The sequence below is a fragment of the Leptonychotes weddellii genome, chromosome 13 (genome assembly GCF_054177405.1).
Source record: "Leptonychotes weddellii isolate Sample4059 chromosome 13, ASM5417740v2, whole genome shotgun sequence".
Taxonomy (NCBI): Eukaryota; Metazoa; Chordata; class Mammalia; order Carnivora; family Phocidae; genus Leptonychotes; species Leptonychotes weddellii.
The window spans coordinates 38,012,575-38,036,620 of NC_138381.1; positions in this window are offsets into that span (position 1 = coordinate 38,012,575).

A 24,046-nucleotide genomic window follows, 5' to 3' on the forward strand; every position below is an offset into this window, starting at 1 on the left:
TACCTCTGAAACAAATAATACATTATATGTTAAAAAAAAAAAAAGTAGAAGAAGATAGCAGGAAGGGAAAAATGAAGGGGGGAGAATCAGAGGGGTGATGAACCATGAGAGACTATGGACTCTGAGAAATAAACTGAGGGTTCTAGAGGGGAGGGGGTTGGGGGGATGGGTTAGCCTGGTGATGGGTATTGAGGAGGGCACGTTCTGCATGGAGCATTGGGTGTTATGCACAAACAATGAATCATGGAGCAGTACCTCAGAAACTAATGATGTAATGTATGGTGATTAACATAACATTAAAAAAAAAAAAACTGAGAGCTTTCCCCCTAAGGTCAGGAACACGGCAGGGATGTCCACTATCACCACTGCTATTCAACATAGTACTAGAAGTCCTAGCCACAGCAATCAGACATAAAAAAGAAATAAAAGGCGTCCGAATCGGCAAAGAAGTCAAACTCTCACTCTTTGCAGATGATATGATACTTTATGTGGAAAACGCAAAAGACTCCACTCCAAACCTGCTAGAACTCATACAGTAATTCAGTAAAGTGGCAGGATATAAAATTAATGCACAGAAATCAGTGGCATTTCTATGCTTATTTTTAAAGATTTGATATGATCCTTGGTATTTTGTTATTGTTAAGGGCCAATTAAAGAGCTAGTATGACATTTTTCTATGAAAACTTGTTTTTCATTAGGCAGAGATCGTAGTTTAATATAATCGTCCCCCAAATTGATGAAGTCAGCTATGAAAGAGAATCTGCTTTACGTAATTGTGATTTTCAAGATAACCGTTAACTTTTATTAAAATTAATTTTATATTTCCTTATGATTTTTAGTTAAATACTTTTTGTTGTGTTACAGTTATCTTTTTCTACTTTACTATTTTCAATAATGTCAAAAAAATGTTATGTAGAGGTGGTTTAAGACACTATTAGTACGTGGATAATAGTAGATTCGTATATATTGTTTTGAAAGACATTTTCAGTTTTTCTTTTGATGATTTGGAGTATTTTGTTATTTTTCCTACTTGATCTTATTCCAACCTATCCGACATCAATTTTCCACTGAGTGATCACCAAAGCCAGAATGCAAAAACCCCCGAGGATAATGGAAGCTGAGATCATCTCAAATATCCAGTTGCTTGCATTGCTTTCTTAACAATAACAAAATTGTGTCCTAATTTAGATTTTTTATAAAGCTTCTCATTGTTAATGATCTCTTGTTTAATATTAGAAAAATGCTGTATTGAATATCAAAGGAAATAATTATACATGTCAAGTGTACATATAGGTGTACATATTTTATTCAAAATTTGATATCTTGAAATTCCTATGTTTATAAATGTAACACAAGTCAATTAATTGAGTCACATTTATAAATAGTTTGGGGCATTTATCACTTGAGCCTTAAAAAGTTTGAAATTCTTTCATTAATACTTTGGAAAACATAACAAGGTATAAAGAACAAAAATCCATGATTCCACACCCTGGGAAAACCACTGTTAGCATTTTGATATATCAAATATTTGATATAAACCTCTAGAATTCTACTAGAGTATGTTAGCTCATATTAGAATCTGTTCTACTTTTCTGCTTGTAAAGTATTTTATTTATTTATTTTTTAATTTTTATTTTTTTAAGCAGGCTCCACGCCCAGCATGGAGCCCAATGTGAAGCTCGAACTCACGACCCTGAGATCAAGACCTGAGTTGAGCCCAGGAATCAGATGCTTAACCTACTGAGCCACCCAGCCACCCCAAAAGTATTTTATTTATTAATCACCTTCTAGTGTTATTAAAAATTCAACTAACAGTATCTTGCAATTTTAAAAATCACACTATTATGTTAGATAATATACCATTATTCAGTGAGATAAATGTCACTTTACTGGATATTTGTGGTGTTGAAAATTTTGTACATGTTTAGGATGGTTTCCCTCAAAATAGATTTTGAGACGTGAAAATACAATATCAATTATTGTGAATATATTTTATGACTTTTAAGTTCACAGGCTGCTTTCTCAAAAGATGCAATAATTCACACCTAAGTTAATGAATCTGTTGCTTTTGGTACTTGTTCTACTATGAAAATCTTCCCTCTCTCCAACTCTTCTTTCTCTACCTCCCTCTCTTTCACTTGTGTTCATTCTGATTACTAAAAAAATAATTATTATGTAAACTGGAATTCCTTTTCTATGTAATAAACATTTTATATGGGATCTTTTTTTTTTTTTTTTTAAAGGAGAGTGTAGTTTTCCTGGGGTCAGATGGATATCCACACATCTTTTTCTTTCTTTTTGTTATGAATTAGTTTGAAATATTTCTATATAATACTATATCATTTCTGTGCCACTTTTTTTTTACCATCTTAACCATTTTTAAGTGTAAGTTCTATGGTATTAAATGTATTAATGATGTGTAACCATTGCCCCCTCCCTCTCCAGAACTCTTTTTAATCTTGTAAAACTGAAACTCTATACCCATTAAAAAATAACTCCCTGTTATTCCCTCCCCCAGACACTGACAACCACTAATCTACTATCTAACTGAATAATTTTGACTACTCTAAGTATTTTATATAAGTGGAATCATACAGTATTTGTTTTTTTTTCTTTTGTGACTGTCTTATTTCACTTAACATAATGTCTTCCAGGTTCATTTATGTCATAGCATATATAGGGATTTCTTTCCTTTTTAAGACTGAATAATATTCAATTGTATGTACCTCCACATTTTGCCTACCCAATCATCCATCAATAGACATTTAGGTTGCTTCCACGTTTTATCTATTGTGAATAATGCTGTTATGAACAGGGGTATACAATTATCTCTTCCAGATCCTGCCTTCAATTTTTTGGGGGGAATATACTCAAAAGTAGAAATCCTGGTTCATATAATTTTATTTTTAATGTTTTTAGGAACCATCATACCGTTTTCCAAAGTGACCATACCATTTTATGTTCCCCCTAGTGTCCAATTACTCCACAGCCTACCAAAACTTACTGTTTTGTGATTTTTGATGGTAACCGTCCTATGTGTGGAGGTGGTATCTCACTGTAGTTTTGACTTGCATTTCTCTGCTGATTAGTGATGTTGAGCATCTTTTCATTTGCTTATTAGCCATTTTTATATCTTCTTTGGAGATATATATATATATACATTTAATGCTATATAAAAAAAAAACAAGTCTTACTTCCTGCCCTATATTCGAAGGTTATCATTGATTTTTTTGGGTTGTTTGTATTTTAAATACAGTCATTTACTTCTGAATTAATTATGTGAAAATAATTTGGAAATGAAAGATCTCTGTGTGAACATTATGAATCATTTTTCATCTTCCTTCAGACAATCAGGATATAAAGGTGCTGAAAACAAAATCTACCACAGTTGACATGTGAAGAACTTTCATACTTTAAAGATTGCAAAGTCCATTCTACTCTGATGTAGATTTTCAAATATTTTTTAACTTATATTTTAAAATTACGAACACATTTAAGTTGCATATAAAAATGTCCCTGTCAAGGGGCACCTGGGTAGCTCAGTCAGTTGAGCAGCTACCTTCAGCTCAGGTCATGATCCCAGGGTACTGGGATCGAGCCCCACATCAGGCTCCCTGCTCAGCGAGGAGTCTGTTTCTCCCTCTCCCTCTGCCCCTCCCCTGCTCATACTTGCTTTCTCATGCTCACTCTCTCTCTATCTCTCAAATAAATAAATAAAATCTTTAAAAAATAAAAAAACAAAAATGTCCCTGTCCATTAAAATTACAATTTTATCTTCTGCCCCCACATCTTTTGTGTATTGGTCTTAATATTTATAAATTCTTTAAGTTGAAGTAACCCACACCCACTTGTATTTTAAGACACATTTAATCTAAAACAACAACCAGTTTGAATTTAAACATCACTGAACATATACTTTCCTTTTGGAGTAATATTTTCTGTAACTGAATATGTGAATATCTAAACTCCCTGAAATATTCCACAGAGGGTCATTTTTTTATTTCTCCCTGATAATTCCCATATCTCGGGAATTATCATTCCTGCCCCATACTGTCTGGTGACTATAAAAGAGACACAGTATATCTGGAGAAGGGCAATATAAAATAATTGGCTCTGGGCCAACCTAAGCTGCTTCATGCACCTATATCAGAATAATGAAAGAGAGAGAAAGAAAGAATGAAAGAAAGAAAGAAGATAGAGAAAGAAAGGAAGAAGAAATGGAGAAAAAAAGGAAGAAACAAAAGAAATGCTTTATAATGAAGATTGAGTAGTGATGAGAACAGTTTTTTTCAGATTCAGTTTGGATAAAAATAGCTTATGGTAAAATGTAGCTTTAAAGTAGCAAGAACTTTTATATTCATCAGTGAATACGATAAATGATTTTGGGAAGAAGCGTTCAACCACATACATTTATAAAACATTAAGTCTCTGATGAATTTGAGAAAAAAAAATCACTTTGTAGATGCCAGAATAATGAAATTAAGTGAGGTCAGGTGTTCGGGCCAGTGGCAAGGCTTGGGACTCCAGTCTTCTGTCTACGAGCTTCAGGTTTCCACACCAAAACATGCCACCTTGCACAAGTGAAGAATAGTGTCAAAGAGAGGAGCTTGACATAGCACTACAGTTCATCTCGCTTGCTGATTTCATTCATTACTTTGATATTTTTGAACACGTGCATTCTCCTGGCTTTTACCTAATTGTAATCAAGACCTTTTCAGATTTTCTTTAGGAGCTTATTAGAATCATAGATCAACAAAGGAATTTATGCTCTTGGATTTTATATAAGGTAATCTTTCATGATTCTCTAATAAAAATTAAAGTAGTTGTGTTATTTAATTATGAAATATGTAACCTTATTTCAGCTTCCTTATCAGGCAAGTATTGAAGCTGACACTTCAGTTGCGTTTACCCAAGGGTCCCTAAGCTTGGGGAGTTAACCACACACAGCTATCAAACAAGGGTGTCGTCACAGACTCCCCATACCTAATTACTACAAGTGGAAAGTTTCCTCCTGAGAGAGACCACTTTCATTCCAAATCTGACAGGTAGAAATTAGTTGCCTAATGGAATGGAATAGTTCTGCAAATTGAAGGAATTAAGTGTGCTTTTTTAATTTAAGCTCCCTCTAAATTAGATTTTAATTTGGATCCAAATGTGAAGAGGTTGATGGCATGAAGCAGCTTAGGTTGGCCCGGAGCCAATTATTTTATATTGCCCTTCTCCAGATATACTGTGTCTCTTTTATAGTCACCAGACAGTATGGGGCAGGAAAAACTGTCATGCCGTCATCAAGCAGAGTTTTCTGGAGAGCCCTGTGTCACTGTGGAATATTGCTAAGTGATGTGCTTCTCCCTCTGAGTCATTTCACTGTCACGAAGACCTCAAAGGTTGAACAGAGGATGTGTGTGTGTGTGTGTGTTTTTAATAATTATTGTTAAAGGGAAGAGTAATGAAGAAAGTGTTAGTCTATCAGAAGTAGAATACAATAGAGACAATTTATATAGCCCTGTTTCAATTATAGAGTGATTCCTTTCTCAAGCAATAAAAGAGCAACACCAAAGAGATCCATAAGGAGATTATTTCTTACAAGAGGTGATATACCAGTTGATCAAAGTGACTGGTGGAAACCTCTGCAGAACATCTATTTCATTCAGTAAACATAAATATACCAGGAGTACGTCGATACCCAAAGGGTATCTGTGGATACCTTATCAACATGGACATGAATTGAGAACAACAGCTTTTTACTCCAAATGAATATATAGATTAGTTATATTTGAAGACATGTCACAGCCCCAGTAAGAACAAGCTTTTTCTTAATTTTCTTAAAACTTTCAGATGAAAAATCCAGATAACCATGAAAATAAGCACTGAATTATTCTCTAAGTATAATAATAAGAGTATAATAAGAATGTTATTGTGATGCCAGTATTGCCATATGGAGTCCAATTGATGAAATAGTGAGTGGGAAGGAGGACTTGTGTTAAGGGAGAGGAAACCAGGTAAAGATATTACACAGGTACTGACAACAAAGTAAATGCCTTCTGGGTAAAAAGGTTGAAAAAATATCATTTGGCGTTCAAACTGGAAAATATTCTTCATTTCTCACCAAAAGCCAAGTCAGCCTATTCCCTATCACTAATGGCCAATGACTGCTTTGTTCCTAGGTAACAGATCATTTCCAGAGAACACGATTTAGGAGGAAGAATCTTTCCACTAGCCGGCATTATCACTGGCTTGCTAAGGAGGTGGGTAATGGGGTTGGGGGGTGAGGTAGGCCGAGAGAAAACAGGTTTCAGCAAAAGGGCTCTACTCAAGTTAGAGTTTCAACAAAAGCAGACAGATGAGGCATAGCTCTAGTATTTCCCATGTAAGTAGTATTTGGTGACATCAAGAAAAAGTACTGGGGGATACAAGCCTCCAGCTATGGAAAGAATAAGTCATGGGAATAAAAGGCACAGCATAAGGAATATAATCAACAACAGCAAAAAGACTACTTTATAAATATAATTGAAATGGCAAGAGCTGGGGGAAAATTAAGTAAAAGAGATGTGTAAATAGATGGACTCTATTTATTCACTTGAATTATAATTTTCTTGTATAAAGATCTATTACATTCTCTTTATGTAGCCAAATTAAATATAGAAACAAATGACAGAATTTTATTTTCAATAATAGTAGGCTGAGTTAATTAATCTAACTCTTCCCTGGAAAACAATTAAAAATGCTGCGAAAAAGATTTTTCTTTAAATATCAAATTAATCATGCTGAAGAGCTGACAAGACTGAAGGGAACTTCCAGGCCCAGTGTTGGGGCAGACCCAAATCCATCAAAGTAAGTACAGTATCAAGCACCAACATCACTTTTGCCTTGACACAGTTCACTGGATAAGGGGAAGTGTGTGTGTGTTTCACAAAGTGAAAAGATAAGAAATCAAGGCCCAGGGTTAGCACAGGAGAGAAGTTTCACAGAACTCTTGGACACATGATGTGAGAACATTGAGGGTAGGATACCACCCGAAGCTATGCTCACTCAGGTAAGTATGAACCTGATATACACCTGCCACCAGGTACCTTGACTTCAATAACCTGCAAGGAAGAATTGTTTGTCAGTTCTGTTTTGCTTGCTTGTTTCGTTTTGTGCCATTGTTTTCTTTAGCATTAAATGAACCAGACATATTACAGTAAAGATAAGAACAAGCTCCCTGAGAAATTGTGGCTACATCTGGACCACCAACCCTCTAGCAGACACCCATAGCCTCGAAAATCTGGGTGTCTTAAAGCCACAGTTGGGTGAGGTGGCACTCAATTGATTTTGTGCACAGTTGCATGGAAAAATCAAACACAGATCTTCTCCAGATGAAGATTCTTTATCTTAGTCCCAACAAAATTCTACAAATAAGCTTTGAGGGCAGTGACCAACACCAACACTCAGCCAAAAATATTAGTGAGATCCAGCAGAAGCAAGAAGTACATACAGTAGATGTAATCCATCTGTCATCATTTCTTGTAGCAGAAATTCACTAATATAAGCTTAAAACAGAGTTCCAACAGAAGGGGAGAGAAATTATAGGGCAAAGAAAATATCTGAGAGATAAAAGCTTATTCCAAAACATGTGAGAAATGCTATTCAAAGAAGCTTATTTCAATGGCTTACTGGAATAAATAAAATTAAACTTTAGATATAAGTAGTGAAGCTGAAGAAAACGAAGATATTAAAAAAAGAGAAAAGACAAAGGACTAAATCTTAACACGTAAAGAATTTCTAAAACTCAATAACAAAATAAACTAATAGAAAAATGGTAAATGTCAATTATATCTCAATAAAACTGGAAAAAGAAAAAAGAGAAATGGTGAAAAGACTTGCATAGACATGCCATTAATGAGAAAATCTACATCATCAACCACATTGGAAATAAGGGAGAAAAATTAAAGCCTTAATGAGATACTACAAAATAGACAAAATTAAATGTTTGCATTAATTACTGTTGGCAAGGAACATTGCTACAGGAACTCTCAGGACTGGTGAGAATATAAACTGATACAATATTTTTATAAATAGTTTGGCATTATCCAGTCAAACTGGATATACAGATACCATAGGCCCATCAATTTCAACCCTAGATATATGCCATCAAGGTATGTGTGCATAAGAAAACCAGGATAGATAAAAAAGAATGTTCATAGCAACCTTGTTCTCCATACTCAAAACCAGACACCATTCAAATGTTCATTGATTGTAAAAGGGATAATGAACTATAGTACATTCATATTATGGAAAATTAAGAATACTATAAAAATAAATGCATTATAGCTAAACAAAATGAGAATAGGTGATTTTGGGGCCACTGGGTGGCTCAGTTGGTTAAGTGTTCAACTCTTGATTTCAGCACAGGTCATGGTCTCAGGGTCATGGGATCGAGCCCCATGTTGGGCTTCATGCTCAGCAGAGTCTGCTTGTCCCTCTCCCTCTGCTCCTCCCCACTCTTGCTCTCTCTCTCTCTCAAATAAATAAATAAAATCTTTTTAAAAAAGAATAAATAATAAATAAATGAAAAAAGCAAGATGCAAAAATTATATCAAAGGTAGTTCATTTTATATAAAGTTAATTAAACTAACTTGTAGATGGATGAACGCCCATTTAGTAAAGAATACAGAAAAGAAAGGAAATTGTTATTATGAATGTTAGGATTATGATTATCTTTGTGTCTTTTGTATTCACAACCATTTTTTTGTCTCCCCTTTTGTCTCTTCAGGAAAATATAGTCAAGACTTCAAAGTGTGAACTCTAAGATTCCTTGCCACAGGAGCGTAGATAATACTTTTTGGGTCATACTGCTCAAAAATTGGGTCATCAAGATACCTACAGAGTAGTTCTTGGGTGAGGAAATAGTTTTTGTGTTTATAAGATGTGACAGTTAATTTTATGTATCAACATTATCCTGGGCCAGGGGTGTCCAGACATTTGGTCAAACATTCCTCTGGGTTTTTCTACTAGGGTGTTTTAGATGTGGTTAACATTTAAATTGGCAGAACCTACCATTAGATTAAATTAACATTTTAATCAGTAAAGTAGATTGCCCTCCATCATATGGTTGGACTTTATCCAACCAATTGAAGGCTTGATTAGAATATAAAGACCAACTCTGCTCTGGATAAGAGAGAGTTCTCCAGCCTACTGCCTTTAGATTTCATCTGCACCACTGGCAGATGGCCTTTGACCTGGAACATTGGCTCTCCATGGGTCTCCCTCACCACCAGCTGACTCTGCAGACTTACCAGCCTCCACAATTGTGTGAGCCAATTCCTTATAATGTCTATCTACCTACCTACCTACTCCCTCTCTCTCTCTATATATATCTGTCTTCCTCTCATCTATCATCTATCTATCATCTCCTATTGGTTCTCTTACTCTGGAGAACTAATACATAATACATATTATGTAATACGTAAGAGTAACAGGAGGATGGCTATGTTCCATGGCTAAGGAATATGACTCTGATATTGGAAGGATGAAAGAGGATGGATATTGGTATCTCATTTATATGTAGCTCCCTAGAGATAGCTTGGACACTGAAGATGGTGATCGCACTGATGCCTATAACTGATCTTTTAAATAGCACTTCCTTAAAAGTGAGAGTCAAGTTCTGGTAGCCTAGATTGGGGAAGAGAGTAAACATGCTATCACCATGTTTCTAATAATGGAGCAAAAAGAGCATCCTAATGGAAATTATAATTGACAGACCCACAAAATGTGCCCAAGTACTATCCCTACCTCCTTCCTCACACTTCTATCTTAGAATAAACAGATAACATTCTCAAATGACTACAATTAGATATTCACTTACCTAAGCAAATGGGGACTAATTCAGACTTACTTGAAGAAAAAAAAAAGACAATAATGTTAACCATTCATCCAACTGAAATGGAGTACTTTATCTTTATTACACAAAACATAGAGGAAGATAAGCTACATTTCTTTAACTTTTAGCTGTAAACCCTCTCTAAAAATAAGTCTTCCTTTTTTCCCCATTTATTCAACTCATGCAAAATTATGTATTTTTTAATCAGAAAAAAGATAATTGTCAATGCAAATTATATTCAAGGCTAACAGAAGGAATCACCTAGTCCTATTTACGTACGAAGCCATTCATATTACCTACACATAATATAGTCAGTGAATTGGGTAATGTAAATGAAAACACATATAATTTCCTTAGTAGTAAAACAGACACTTCCAGTTGGATTACTCATAGCCAAATTGTAAACTTGTTAGTTGTACTAAAAATACTTACAGTACTTTTAGGATAAGCAGATATCTAGAGGTTTCTTGCCCTGATTCTAGCTAGCTTAGGAAATTTTGAAGTTTCCTTGAAACTTGCTGTCGTTCTAGAATGCTCCTCTTCTCTCTTCTTTCTAAATGTCTCCTTTTGTTCCAGGCAAAACATTATTCAGCATTTAAGACTTCAAACCAAATATCAATGAAAAATTTTTAAATTTTAACGAGACTTCCTAGCATACTTTCAAATTTTGGGGGATTCTCTCCTACCTTTATTTATTTGTTTAAAATATATTGACTAACTCAGTAACAAACAAACAAAAAACAAAAAACACGATTAAAGAATCGGCAAAGGCTTGAATAAACATTTCTCCAAAGAAAATATAAAAAATGGCTAAGCACATTAAAAGATGTTCAACAACACTAATCATTAGGGAAATGCAAATCAAAACTATAATGAGATACTACCTCGTGCCCATTAGGATGGCTACTATTTTCCAAAGTTCATAAATAAGAGAAGTAAAACCAATAAATTACCAAAGTAGTACTTGGTAAAAGTTTGTTGGGCATACACCAAAAAGACGGTTTGCATACTGGCAACACTCAAACAAAACTCGGACTGAGGCTCGGGGGTATATTGTTATAAAGCCTCTTACTCAGTGAGAAAGTAGTGACTGCTTACTCTTAACAGTGATTGGTTATAATATGAGAATTTTCTTGAATTATAGGGAATTGGTTAAAGATTACTTCATACCAATTTTGGAAAACAGCTTAAGTTCTGCTTATGGTTTTTGGAGGCCTAAGGAAGAAATGAGCCAGATCAAGTTAACCTTGAAAAATAAACTAAATTAAGCTTTGTTCATATGACTAAACTAGTTTTGTCTGCTTGGGAAATTTTCTTTTTTTTAATGAATTTTTTTTTTAAGATTTTATTTATTGGACAGAAAGAGTGAGAGAGAGAGAGAGAGAGCACAAGCAGGGGGAGTGGGAGAGGGAGAAGCAGGCTTCTCACTGAGCAGGGAGCCTGATGCAGGGCTCGATCCCAGGAGGCTGGGATCACGACCTGAGCCAAAGGCAGGCGCTTAACCGACTGAGCCACGCAGGTGAACCTAGTCTGCTCGGGAAATTTTCAAGATTGGTCTCCATTTTTTTTTTTTTTAACACTATCAAAAATCAGAAAATATCATGGGTTGGTGAGAAGCCTTGGATACTGTTGGTGGGAATGTGAAATGGCACAGCTATGTGGAAAACAGTACTGCAGTTCCTGCAGAATTAAAAATAAGATTACTATATATCCAGCAATTCTACTTCTGGACATACACTCAAAAGAATTGAAAACAGAGTCAGGAAGAGCTATTTGTACACCGATGTTCATAGTAGCAATAATAGCATTATTTGCAATTGCTAAAATGTGAAACCATACAAGGAGGGGTGATTGGATAAGTAAAATGTGGTATATACATACAATGAAATATGATTCAGCCTTATAATGGAAGGAAATTCTGATATACGCTATAACAACGAACCTTGAGGACATTATGCTAAGTGAATAGCAGTCACAAAAAGGCAAATATTCTATTACTCTACTTATATGATGTACGTAGAGTAGCAAAAATCATATAGATAGAAAATGGAATTGTGGTTTTCAGGGGCTGTGAGAAAGCAGTAAAGGGGGAGTTACTGTTTAATGAATAGAGTTTCAGTTGTACAAGATATGAAAAATTCTGGAGATGGATGGCAGAGATGGTCACACAAAATTATGAGTGTATTTTATGCCACTGAACCATATACTTAAAAATGGTTACGGTGGTAAATTTTCTGTTATGTATATTTTACCATAATTTAAAAATTGAAAAAAATGCATTTAGTGCCTATGTTATGTAGATATAGCCATAGGCTTACAAAGATAAACAACAAAAAGCCCTCCAATTTCTACTGTCTAATGGAGGACACACTATAGAGCAAAGTATTGGAACTACAGAAGTACTTCTACAGGATTTATAATGTGTCATGACCTCAAAGCATCGTCTTCTCCAGGACAGAACTTCTGCCATCTGATGCTGCCTGTTGTGCCTATATTTTGTTAGGTTTTCTTGTTCTTTAAGATGGGAAGGCATTCTTTAAGATGGGAAGGCATTCCCAGACACTGGTACTGCTCTGTGCCTGGGAATGGACACCCCTTTCTTGCATTTTACCTTTCCCAGGTAGCTAAGTCAGTTATCACTCATCTTTGGCTTTTCATTTTCCACATTATATTTCTGATCTTCCATCTGCTCTCTTATTCATTTTGTCCTTTTGGTTTTATAATAATCCTTTTTTTTAATTCCTTTACTATCATTTTATTTAGGTTTAAGAATTCAAGGATAAGTTCACATGATGTATTCCCCCATGATAGCCAGAATTTTCTGTATCCTCCTATTTGTATTCTTAGGGACCTTCTCAAATGAACCAGTCTCTGCCTTCGCTATTATCAAATGATAATTTACTCTTGAAATTGTTGTAATGTGTTGCATTCGTTTTATATTGTTGCTATAACAAATTACCACAAACTAAATAGCTTAAATCAACATAAATGTATTCTTTCACTGTCATGGAGTTAAGAGGTCTGAAATCATTTTCAGGAGGCTAAAGTCAAGGGTTTGTCATGGCTATTTCCTTCATAGAGGCTTTGATGAAAGAAATCTCTTCCCTTGCTTTGTTCAGCTTCTACTGGCTACCTATATTCCTTGCCTTGTGAACCCTTCCTCCAGCTTCAAAGCACATCAGTCCAACCTTTCCTTCAATCATTATATCATCTTTGCCTCTTCTGTATAAGGAACAGTACTAACAGGACCCTGTGATTCCATCACTGGGCTGCCATAGATAATCCAGTATAATCTTTCCATCTCAAAATCCTTAACACAGGGTGCCTGGGTGGCTCAGTTGGTTAAGTGACTGCCTTCGGCTCAGGTCATGATCCTGGAGTCCCTGGATCGAGTCCCGCATCGGGATCCCTGCTTGGCAGGGAGTCTGCTTCTCCCTCTGCCCCTCCCCCTCTCATGTGCTCTCTCTCATTCTCTCTCTCTCAAATAAATAAATAAATAAATCTTAAAAAAAAACTCCTTAACACAATCAGTTCTACAAAGTCTGTTTTGCCGTATAAATGAACATAATCACAGGGTCCAAGGATTAGAATGTTGGCATTTTTGGAGGGTCATTTACTCAAACCACCACATATATAACCAATTCCATTTTTTATAACTTTATTTTAAAAAATTTTATTTATTTATTTGAGACAGAGAGGATGAGAGAGAGAGCACATGAGAGGGGGGAGGGTCAGAGGCAGAAGCAGGCTCCCCGCCGAGCAGGGAGCCCGATGCGGGACTCGATCCAGGGACTCCAGGATCATGACCTGAGCGGAAGGCAGTCGCCTAACCAACTGAGCCACCCAGCCGCCCTTTTTATAACATTTTTAATGTATTTTTTCAATCATTATTAAAACATGCCTGGAAGATAGAAACTGAACCTTCTGGTTTTGCTTTGTTTTGTTTTTTTAATCCTTGGATAATAGTGGCTTACATGTGAAAACTACAAAACCAAATCCAGGGATCAGTATGGAACATGTGTATTTTGTCATCTCTATGCTGAAGCAAATGTTCACCATCATACTTTCATAATTATGTTGAAGCATTGGTGAGGAGGCAAATGAATCATTCTACATAGAGAATGAGAAGATGAGGGTCTGAGGTGGTATTTGGTGTACTTAATTAACTCTGTGTGACTTTAGCTACTTACTTTAGAAATTATGTCCTGGTTTCTCATTTTTGGATACTTACACCTCAAGAAAACTGTGAACCTGCTCTATGGATGTGATTTTTAGTCTCAACACAAACTTGACATAAATTTTAAGACTGATGCATTTGGAAATAAATCCCAGTTACACAAATTGTTAGGCTATTTTGCTATCATATATTCATTGCTAAGCTTTCAGTGCAGATCTCTATTATGCCTCCTTCCTAGCAGTTATCCTCTGATAATCTGTTTATCGGCATGGATTTGGATAAAGTCCAAAAGGGTCCTTAAGGAAGTAAAACTTAAGATCTTTTTAAACAAACAAATTCATGACTAGAGATAAGCCAGCATCTCTGATGACATGTCTTTACAAACTTTACAAGAAATTCCACACCTTTACAAACTAAAGAGCTGAGTCAGCATTACCTTTGTAACTCTGAGGACCATTCTCTAAAGTAGAAATCTAAGACCCCAAATACACTGTAACTTTGATGACTTCAAAACTCATTTTTAAAAAGGAAAAATCAAAATTCTTCAACACAGAGCATTCTAAATGAAGATAGCATCAAAACGTGAATCAATAGGACAAAAAAAAAAACTGTTCAAGAGTCATCTCACATCATGAGGTCAAGACACTAAAATTTGCCCTAGAATATGCTTAAAAGACACATTTAAAAATAAGGAGATGAAAGAAAAAAATAAGATTCAATTAAAAGAAGTAACATCTGAAAAATAATTATTTGAAAATCCCCAAACTCACTGAAAAGAAATATTGACTGGCTACTCCCACAAAAATAGTTCTAAAATTACTCACAAGGACAAATGTGTTCAGCCATGTGGACCTTTGACGAATGGAGGCAGCGCTCTAGGTAAAGGCCTGTCCAACCTAGGTGCACAGGCAGACTCCACTGACGGGCTTTGCCTCTTCCATTGCAAACTAAGAGTTCCCAGGTTTTGTCACCTGGGAGACCTATGCCCCTGTCCTTCTCCATCTCTCATGAATTGTCCCGTAAAGGTCACACTCCTCTTTTATGCTAATTGTGTGCTTCTGTCCCTCCTTTGAGAAAGCTTGATTTATTGCCCTCAGGAAACTCAGATCTTAGAAAACAATGACCCATTCACTGTCCCCTGGAGAACCTCAAAGTTAAGATGTCTAGCATATACAACCCTCCCTATATGGGTAGAAAATATTCACTCTATTCATTTCAGTCAAACTTATATGTGTAAAACAAAGCATATGTAGGGGTTAAATAAATAAACAAGTAATAAGTTCTTAGACTGGTATTAGCTGCTACTACTCTTATTGTTATTTTTAATGTTTTTAAATGAATGGGGAAAAGAAAGACATTTAAAAAAACCAAAACGAATAAATGAAAATAGCTTTGCAACTGTGAAACTCTTAATTTTTTTGGAAGCCCTCAACTTTTGTATTTCATATCCCAGCCTTTCAAGGCTTTATAGTAGAGCATAGATAAAGTCAATTATATGTTAAACTATGTTATTTATGGTTCAATAACAACCAACAAGAATGAATTGTATAAAATCACTTTATTAATTATAGAGTATATTCACAGAAAAATAGTATATCTCTAAATGCTTTCTGACTTATTATCCTGTTTTTATTATGAATAATATTGGTGAATGTATTTTCAAGAGTCCAGGAGTTCAAAACTTACAAACTTACAAAACATACAAAAATTACAAAATAGTCTTTTTTTTTAACTTACCAATTTTTTATTATGTTAATCACCATACATTACATCATTAGTTTTTGATGTAGTGTTCCATGATTCATTGTTTGGGTATAACACCCAGTGCTCCATGCAGAACATGCCCTCTTTAATACCCATCACCAGGCTATCCCATTCCCCCACCCCCTTCCCCTCTAGAACCCTCAGTTTGTTTTTCAGAGTCCATAGTTTCTCATGGTTTGCAAGTATAGTCTTTTAAAACTAGTTTAATATTATAGAAACTCAGGAAAAACAAAACATCCCAAGAAAATAAACAACATATAGGCTCAAAAATTATGACTCGTAATAAACTTAACTTTCAGATATTTTGTGCAGTTCATTTTCAGAATTTAATTGTAAAATGATTAAAATGATTACTACAAAAATGGAAATTCTGAATTTCGGGTTGAATTCTATGTCACCTTTCCAAATGATTATCAAAGCTGTTTCTCTTCTTTCTGCCTTCTTTTTCTATTAACTGAGATATATGAAAATGTTTCTATGTTGCTGATAGGTAAAAATAATAAGGTGAAGACTATTGAGCGCACCAAATGTTTGGAATGTCATTAGCTTATTTCAAAAATAGTAGCTTGATTAAAGGCTTGAAATGGAAGTGAGATTCCCAGAACAGAAGCCCAAAATGGAACACCTGTGGTATAATTTATTTTTCCTGCACTGTGTCTTAAAGTTTTTGAAAGGATTACAAACATTTAAACTTAGTTTTCTCTATAGATCTTCATGAGGCTTGCTTGAGATATCACTTCCTTCTGGTTTGAAATAAAAAAGGCTTTTTTCTGATCCACCATCAAAAATATCACTTTCTTCCAGCTACTTATTCTCAAACACAATCTTCTACTTTATTTTTCTTTCTAGCACTTATCACTACCTACCATCATATACTACATTTATCTGTTTATTATGTATTCCCCACTAGTATGTAATCTCTGTTGTTTTTCTTGTTCTGAATCCCTGTGCATACAACAGTGATTCAGAGCACAGATTTTAGAGGCAAATAGCCTAAGCTTGAAACCAGCTCCACTACTCAACATCACACAAATTAAGGCTGTGCCCCAGTTTTCTAATGTTTAAAATGATGATTATGATGGAACCTATCTAATAGGCTTATGTTGATGATTATATGGTATCCTAGAATAATGCTTCGCACCTGTTTTTCACACTATATACATGGTTTGAAATTACTTTCCTTCCTTCTTCCCTTCTTGTGTATTTCTTCCTTCCTTCCTTCCTTCCTTCTTTCCTTCCATGGAGTAGGTTTACACAAGATGTCCTCAGTTTCTAATCCTTTTCTTTTTATTTATGAAGTAAAGACCAGTGCTCATGAAACTTATTCCCACATTCTTCTAAGATTTTTGAAAAGTTATCACTTGCCTCATATTTTTTGAACTTGATTTTCAAAGTAATATATAGAAATATATAATATTAACAAGCTTGAAATAGTTTGTTTTTTAACTCTATCATATTTCTTTATAACAGTATGCTGATGCATTGAAATGATCTCTTTGTATATGCTAAAAGTTATTTTGGTTTGAATTTTCATTACAAAATATATTAGTATACAACTGATCAAAACAATACAATATATTATAAAATTTGACAAATGATATTAAACATAAGCAATAAATAATTCTGTAACTGAACCTTCTAATAAGATGTGAGAGGCTTTTTCTCCTAATTAGCTTAAGTATGTGAGAATGAACCTTTTTCAATGCACAGATGAGAAATAGTTTAGCAACAATTCTATTCCTTTTTCCCAATTGTGTAAGCTCTGAGAAAATCTGTTCACATAAACAAATAGATGAGAATGGAAGAAATTTTATTATAGAAGTGTAACTTAATTATTTGAACTCCATCCAAAAATCACATAATGATCTATGTGCCAAAAATCACATAATGATCTATCATCAAAAATTACTTTTAATAATTTATCAGCTGACAGCTAGATTAGATTTTTCTTAAATATCTTTGTTTCCAGAGAATTCTTAATTGCTTGTTGAAGCATTTTTATGATCCATGCTTTGAAATCCTTGTCAGTTAATTTCAACATCTGATTCATCTTGGTGTTGGCCTCTGTTAACTGTCTTTTCTCATTTGTGTTGCAACTTCCTTGGTTCTTGGTATGAAGATTGATTTTTCCATTGTTTTCTGGGTGTTTTGGACTTTACGTTCTAAGACTAGATTCAATTCAATTTTTTTTTTTTTTTTTTTTTTTTTTAGCAATTGGTCCAACTTTGTGGTGTAGCATAAGAACTGGGTGGGCATGGATGTTCAGCTCACTGACTCATACTGCCTTGTTGCAGAAGGGTAGCTTGGAAATTCAGCTCCTGTCTCTGACCTGTACCATCTCATTGTTTCCTGGGAGTGGGGACTGGGGGTGGCTTAAGATCAGGTCTTTGTTGAGCCTTGATGTGACAAGCAAAGGTAAGCAAACGGGAAACTCTTATTGCTTTGCTGCTACAGGGTGAGTAGGAAGGGTTGGCTCTGCTGACACCAGGTGAGGGAAGGAGGAGAAGCCCAGTGCCACCCAGTCCCACCCCCCTCCTCCTCCACCTGGGTGATGCCAGGGAGATGTGGGGTCCATTGCCCTACTGGCCCTCACTGACATATGTGCAGGGAGTGCATACCAACCCCAGCTTGCAGCACCTTGCTCGGTCTCGTTAGCACCTGGTGGAGTTGGAGGCTCCCCTGGGCCTGCTGACACCAGGGATGGGGTGAAGCATATTGGTGACTAGCAGCCCCACCACCTTAGCAAGTTCTGTTTCTTCTGCTGGTGGATGCCACTGATCCTGGGATGAAACTCTTGAGCACTGCCTATTTCTGCCAGATAGAAGATGGACGATCACCTTCTTGCTTAGTCTTTGCCAGTCAGGGGGAGGGACAGGGTAAGGAGCCGGAAGTAGGGGTGGAAAATCAGCTCCCTGCATTATCCAACTAAAAGCATGATTATGGTGGTAAGGTTTTTCCATTAACGGAGTAAGGTGGGAATTGCTAAAAATGTTTTGTTGTGGGACGCGTGGGTGGCTCAGTCTGTTAAGCTTCACACTCTTGATTTTGGCTCAGGTCATGATCTGGGGGTCGTGAGATCAAGCCCCACATAGGGGTCTGTGCTAAGTCTGGAGTCTTTTTGTTCCTCTCCTTCTGCTCTCCATGCCCCCCATCTCTCTCATTCTCTTAAATAAATAAATAAATAAATAAATAAATAAATAAATAAATAACATCTTAAAAAATGTTTTTTAAACAATGTTTTGTTGTAAGGCAACCCTTTTCCTGTTCCTCTGACTAGGGAGAACAGGTTTTCCTTAGAGGTTTTTTGGTCTGGGCCTGGTGGTGGCACTAGGCTGAAGGCTTCTGCAGAGCCCTGTCTAACATATAGAAAAAGCAATGAGGAAACCCCGGGGACTCACCAGTGTCAGCTCAGGTTCTGAGGACATTAGGCTTTCCGCCTTCCGGGGTCCTCTTCTTTCCACCTTCCAGGGTCTTCCTATGCTTATGTGATGCATGATTTCCAGAATTTTTTAGTTTTCAATAACCTGGAAGAAATTGGAACTCCTCTATCTTGGTGGAAACATAACTTCTCCCTTCAATTTTTGGGAGGCAAGGGATTTGAAACCATATGATTCGCAAGAACATATGGTATCCAGTCCTTAGATTCATTTCCTTTCTCAATTTTAGGAAAGAGTATACAAAAGAATTTAATGAAGCTCATCAAATGATTTTTATTTTATCTGCTTTTCTTTCACCTAAAGCCACCATATTTAATCCAATACAATGATTTTTGATATTTTTTTATCTGATACATTTTCTATAGTCTCCAAAATCTTGGGCTAAAGATAGAGTTTATGGATACTTGATTAAGAATTCCTCCCTATGGTCCATGATTACAATGACCACTTTGACATCCTAGGAAATTTTAGGCCCCAGGACAATGCACTACAATAAGATTTGTGATAATTTTTTATTGGTGGGGTGGAGCGGAAGAGGAAAAGAAAACTAACCTGATATCTAAACAATAAGCTATTTTAAGGCAGAACCATTTTATGAACGAGTGCTTGAAGAATTTGAGAATCTGACCTTAAAACTATCTGTGTCTATATGTCTGTTGGAAATTTGGAGAGCATGGGGTTAGGGACATGTAGACTGGTTCAAAGATCACAAGCTCAGGTGAATGTTCCTTGACTTTTTTTAATCTGCTTTTATGAATTGTTTTGTTTTTCTCTGAGTACATTTGTCTGAGGTGGCGGGAGGAAAGTATCAAAAGCCCACATAAGGTCTTGGTTGGATGACCTGGCCTCTTTTTTTTTTTTTTTTTAAGATTTTATTTATTTATTTGGCAGAGAGAGACACAGCGAGAGAGGGAACACAAGTAGGGGAAAGGGGAGAGGGAGAAGCAGGCTTCTCGCAGAGTAGGGAGCCCGATGCGGGGCTCGATCCCAGGACCCTGGGATCATGACCTGAGCCGAAGGCAGACGCCCAACGACTGAGCCACCCAGGTGCCCCGACCTGGCCTCTTTAATAGTGCAGTGGGTTCAAGTTTATTTCTTGTGGGTGTATTGCATGCTAATGCAGGGGATCCTTGGGCTTAAGAAAAAATTTCCCCAAGGTGGCCTTCAACCCTGGAAATCATAATGTTTTTCTTTTCTTTTTTTTTATTTCAAGTTTTCATTTATATTCTAATTAATTAACATATAGTGTAATATTGGTTTCAGGAGTAGAATTTAGTGATTCACCACTTACATACAACACCCAGTGCTCATCCCGACAACTGCCCTCCTTAATACGCACCACTCATCCTCCACCCACCTCCTCTCCATCAACCCTCAGTTTATACTCTGTAGTTAAGAGTCTCTTATGGTTTTCTTCCCTCTCTTCCCCCACCCCTTCCCCTATCTGTTTCTTAAATTCCACATATGAGTGAAATCGTATGGTATTTGTCTTTCTCTGACTGACTTGTTTCCCTTAGCATATTACACTCTAGCTCCAACCACATCGTTGCAAATGGCAAGATTTCATTCTTTTCGATGCCTGAGTAATAGTCCATCGAACATATAGAGCACATCTTCTTTATGCACTCATCAGTTGATGGATGTTTGGGCTTTAAGTAAAGTCGTTTCTTTCCCCATTTTATCTGTCTCTCCCAGAAGGAATCTCTACTATCCTTCATTCCCAAATGAAAAGCATAAGGATACCCAGGTGTATGCTTCTTTGTAGGTTAAGAGAATTGCCGAGAAGGAATTCAGATGTTACTGAATCATTTTTACTGCTTTTGTGTGAGTTGGGTCTGAAAGTTATGTCATAATCTTCTTTAAAAAATTGGCCCCCATTTATTTAGATTTAGGCATTAGATTATTTCTCTGTTATGCTTTTTGATGCTTTCCTCTGTATTTAATTTGCTATCACAGGAGAAATATTTCTGATCCAATTTCATCTGCTGTCTTTATCTGTATGTCATACATTTTCATTTTCCATTTATCTCCATCATGCGTGGAATGGTATGTCTAGTCAGATCAGCTTGTAAAATGTCTACTCCCTTTAGTTGCAGTGGATATTGTGTAGAAGCAAATAAGTGAAGAATAATGTAATAGATATGGGTAAGAAAGTGGTAATATGTTTCCAGGGAATGGCACCATTGTAGAGTCCTACAAAGAAGAGAGGTTTCACATTGTGCACATATTAGTTTCCTAAGGCTGCTGTACAAATTACCACAAACTGGGTGGCTTACAATAATAGAAATTCATTCTCTTACAGCTCTTGAGGCCAGAAGTCCAAAATCAAGCTATTTGTCAGCAGGCCTGTGCTCCCTCTGAAGGCTTTATGGAAAGATTCTTCCTTACCTCTTCCAGCTTCCAGAGGCTTCAGGCATTCCTTGGCCTGTGGCTGTATATAACTCTAATCTGACTCTGTGTTCACATGGCCTTTCCCATGTGTTTGTGTCCTTTTCTATCTTTCATTCAAACACTTACCACTGGATGTGGGGCCCATTTGGCTGGTCCAGGATAATTTCATTTTGAAATTATTTTATTTATTTTATTTTATTTCATTGCATTCACAAAGACTTTTTTTCCCCCCCCCACATAAGGTCATGGTCACAAGTTCTGGAACTTAGGATATAGACATAACTTTCGGAGATTACCATCCAACCCACTGCAGTGAATATGGCTAACAAAATTTCCTAGGGAGCCACTTAAGCAATACCTGCTTTAACTAGAGAAACCTGTTTTCTGAGATAAAATTCCACTGGCAATTTCAACAGGACCATTTTGCCAACTAGAGTTATAGGGATAATTTTGAGTGTATATGAAATTAAAGTTTTTTTTTACAGCACCTGCTATGCTATTATTTTTCAGAAATGCGTTCAGTAAAGTCTGTAGGTAGATCTACAGATCTCTGCATCAGGATACCTGGGTTTTAAAAATGCAGATTCCAAGAGCCATTTCAGACCTTAAGCCTTCCAGAATTTCTAGCATGCACTAGAAATTTCCATTATTAACATGTGATATTTACACAGACTACATTTGGAAAATACCACAAGATATCATTTGCTTCTCCCTATTCTTTAACCTCCTTATGTTGGGTAGCACTTTGGTGCCCAATGTTAGGCTGGATAACAAAGCAATCAAGTCACCATCCTCAATGTCCAACCACTAGAGGTTTGCTTCTTGTCAGGAATTTCTGTGAACTTAATTATAAAAGTCATATGAGTAGAATAGCATGTGAAAAACTGAGATGACTGGAGCCATTTTAAGATAAGACTTGGAAAAGCCACTATGTAGAAAAACTGTCCTACATGCTCTTGTTTGAACTGTGCCAAAACTTTTGGACTGGGCAACAACGACTGTTTGAAGCAATTGTTTGAGAAGTCAGCTTTAAAAGAATGGACATCCTGATCACAAGTCTGATGGTGTGAGCTTTCTGAAGATAGAATCAGTAGTCAATCAACGTATAACCCTGAGTAGCTTAGTTTGTTAAAATACCCAACAAGCTTTTTTCTATTCTTAACTCAAGTGATGCCCCCCACCACTTCCTTTCCTCATAATACCCCCTTGCTTTTACCCTACAAGCGGGAACACTATTTTGATATCTGTGCTCCCCAAATTGCAATTCCTTAATCCCAAATAAAAGCTTACTTGTCTCTAATTATAGCTCTTTATTTTCAGGTTGACAAGCAGTACATCACATATAGAGCCTATGTATAAAATGTAGATTACATATGGTCACAAACATCATCAAAAAGAATTTTTTTCTCATTTGTGAGGCTTACATTGGAAATAATTTAGGTCCTATCTTTTTGAAGTGTTTCTCTATTTTCCTGATAAATGAGAGAGAAAATAGCAAACCATTTCTCTGCATAGATTGATATTAATATACTACCTCTGAAAATAATTAACAAGACTCTGAAGGCACCTGTGGTCTTAGTTAATACTCTCCTTTTCCTCCTCCCCCCCTTTTTTTGGTGAATTTCAGGAGAATTATTTTTTTTTAAAGATTATTTATTTATTTATTTGACACAGAGAGAGCAAGCGAGAGAGAGAGAAAGCAAGCACAAGCAGGGGGGAATGCAGGCAGGGGAGAAGCAGGCTCCCTGCTGAGCCAGGAGCCCGATGCGGGGTTTGATCCCAGGACCCTGGGATCATGACCTGAGCGAAGGCAGCCACTTAACCGACTGAGCCACCCAGGCACCCAGGAGAATTATTTTTTTTTTTAAGAGTTTTAGTTCTGTCTTTGATAAAGGAGACATACTTTTCCCTTTGCAATAATAGTTCTTATCATTAATATTTATTGCAACATAATGAAAAACACGAACTTACACAGTTTCAAATTAGCTTCAGAAACAAATATCATGAGTTAGAAATCTGTTAGATTTTATAGGAATGTGTGAACATTTGAGAAATCCATCAAAATGGCCAGGAAGTCTTCACTGAAGTAAAGAAAAATATAAATCAAGAAAGAAGAACCGTTTGACTAAATCTCTCATATGTAATCTGTTCTAAGGGAAAAATTAAAAAAGATTGTTCAAAAGCTCCACTGACTATAAGCAAAATCAGCGATAATAGAAACTCAAAAACATGATATAGAATCTCAAGTGGAAAAAACAAACAAAAAAACCTTTATATTTTGTCCAGTTGGGTTATCTGTAGCTTTATATATCCTGTTTAGAAATGTTTGTGTTTTGACCATTGTGAAGTCTTTAGTTTGACTATGAATGAAAGGGGGAATTTTGAGCAGAGGAGTGATGTGATCAAACCTAAACT